The sequence below is a fragment of the Taudactylus pleione genome, unplaced genomic scaffold (genome assembly GCF_031769625.1).
Source record: "Taudactylus pleione unplaced genomic scaffold, aTauple2 ptg000134l, whole genome shotgun sequence".
In the NCBI taxonomy this organism is placed as follows: domain Eukaryota; kingdom Metazoa; phylum Chordata; class Amphibia; order Anura; family Myobatrachidae; genus Taudactylus; species Taudactylus pleione.
In genome coordinates this window covers 6,795,911-6,798,278 of record NW_028284536.1, presented here as the reverse complement: position 1 = coordinate 6,798,278, position 2,368 = coordinate 6,795,911, and the positions used below count along the sequence as shown (strand labels likewise).

The window sequence follows — 2,368 nt, the reverse complement described above, 5'->3', positions numbered from 1 at the left end:
TTTCCAGATCAATTTTTCTTAGCTGTTGTTTGTTTATGTCTCATATAGGGTCTCTGTGGTGCAATTGGTTATTGTGGTCGGCAGTTAACCGGAAGGTTGGTGGTTCAATCCCACCAAGGGATGAGAATCTTCTATTAGTCAAATTTTGGGGATTTTTAGGTAGAGAAGTCAACATGTTAAACTACCTATTTTATGGTAGGGTTCAAGTCTTTCTCTGAAACAATTATCTCTAAAGTAAGTTTAATCTGATTTAAGCCAATTTTTTCAATATTTAGAAAATACCGGAAGGTTAATGTTGTTCCTGGTGACATCTAATCAGCACAATGCAACCTAGCAGCATTTTTAAGTGGAAGCCTGTGTTATGTTAAAACCATATGTTATCTTAACAGTACAAAGGTAAGGAATTAAGAAAAACTTTTTGAAGTGTGAAGATTTTTCTGACAAAATCATTGTCTTATTGCATCAGCACAGTGTAAGCTGGAAAGATGATTTTGATCAATTATTTGATAGAACATCTAATTTGCTCTTCTGGAGTCAATGTAGTTTGTTTTTCTCAATAACCATAGAAGTAATAGGGTAAAGGAAAGACATTATGTGGATTTTTTGCTTCAGCACTTCTGTCAAAATACGATTAAAATGAGTTAAGATGATAATGGATTTTCTACTATAAGCAAAGACCAAAAAAGTCAAAATAGCAATCCCAATTTTAGATTTGATAAATGAAAACAGCACATAGCAGAGGATGGTTTCAATCCATCAACCTCTGGGTTATGGGCCTAGCACGCTTACACTGCACCACTCTGCTGCTCCTGGAAGTGCTTAGAACTCAAGAAGGGTTGATTCATCACAAGAACATGGCAATATGTTCCTTTTAATTAACGAAAAATACTAAAATAACTGTCCAGATTATAGACTTTATAAATTTTGGCAAGGAAACTTTCCAATTCAATGTTTCTTAGCTGTTGTTTGTTTATGTCTTACATAGGGTCTCTGTGGCGCAATTGGTTAGCATGTTCGGCTGTTAACTGGAAGGTTGGTGGTTTAATCTCACCCAGGGACGTGAATCCTCTATTAGTCAAATTTTGGGGATTTTTAGGTAGAGAAGTCAACATGTCATACTACCTATTTTATGGTAGGGTTCAAGACTTTCTCTGAAATAATTATCTCTAAAGTGAGTTTAATTTGATTTAAGCCAATTTATTCAACATTTTGAAAATAGCTGAAGGTTAATGTTTTTCCAGGTGATATCTAATCAGCACAATGCAACCTAGCAGCATTTTTTAAGTGGTACCCTGTGTTATGTTAAAACCAGGTGTTATCCTATCAGTACAAAGGTGAGGAATTAAGAAATAATTTTGAAGTGTGACAATTTTTCTTACAAAATCATTGTCTTATTGCATCACCAAAGTGTAAGCTGGAAAGATGATTTTGATAAAATACTTGTTAGATAACCTGATTTGCTCTTCTGGAGTCAATGTAGTTTGTTTATCTCAATAACCATAGAAGTAATAGGGTAAAGTTAAGACATTATGTGGATTTTTTTCAACAGCACTTCTGTCAAAATACAATTAAAATGAGTTAAGATGATAATGGATTTTCTACTATAAGCAAAGACCAAAAAAGTTAAAATAGCATTCCCAATTTTAGATTTGATAAATGAAAATAGCACAGAGCAGAGGACGGTTTCGATCCATCGACCTCTGGGTTATGGGCCCTGTACGCTTCTGCTGCGCCACTCTGCTGCTCATGGAAGTGCTTAGAACTCAAGAAGGGTTGATTCATCACAAGAACATGGCAATGTGTTCCTTTTAATTAACGAAAAATCCTAAAATAACTGTCCAGATTAGAGACTTTATAAACTTTGGCAAGGAAACTTTCCAGATCAATCTTTCTTAGCAGTTGTTTGTTTATGTATCATATAGGGTCTCTGTGGCGCAATTGGTTAGCGTGTTCGGCTGTTAACCGGAAGGTTGGTGGTTCAATCCCACCCAGGGACGAGAAACTTCTATTAGTCAAATTTTGTGGAATAATAGGTAGAGAAGTCAACATGTCAAACTACCTATTTTATGTTAGGGTTCAAGACTTTCTCTGAAACAATTATCTCTAAAGTGAGTTTAATTTGATTTAAGCCAATTTATTCAACATTTAGAAAATACCTGAAGGTAAATGTTGTTCCTTGTTATATCTAATCCGCAGAATGCAACCTAGCAGCATTTTTAAGTGGAAGACTGTGTTATGTTATAACCAGGTGTTATCTTATCAGTACAAAGGTAAGGAATTAAGAAAAACTTTTTGAAGTGTGAAGATTTTTCTTACAAAATCATTGTCTTATTGCATCAACAAAGTGTAAGCTGGAAAGATGATTTTG

General features: G+C 34.6%; 1 non-coding gene across 1 annotated transcript; it reads left to right on the top strand.

The window, feature by feature from the left end:
- The first annotated feature begins 1,923 nt into the window (after positions 1 to 1,923).
- On the top strand, positions 1,924 to 1,997 carry TRNAN-GUU (transfer RNA asparagine (anticodon GUU)). The gene has a single exon. It is a non-coding gene; the product is annotated as a tRNA-Asn (tRNA).
- Positions 1,998 to 2,368: the final 371 nt, after the last annotated feature.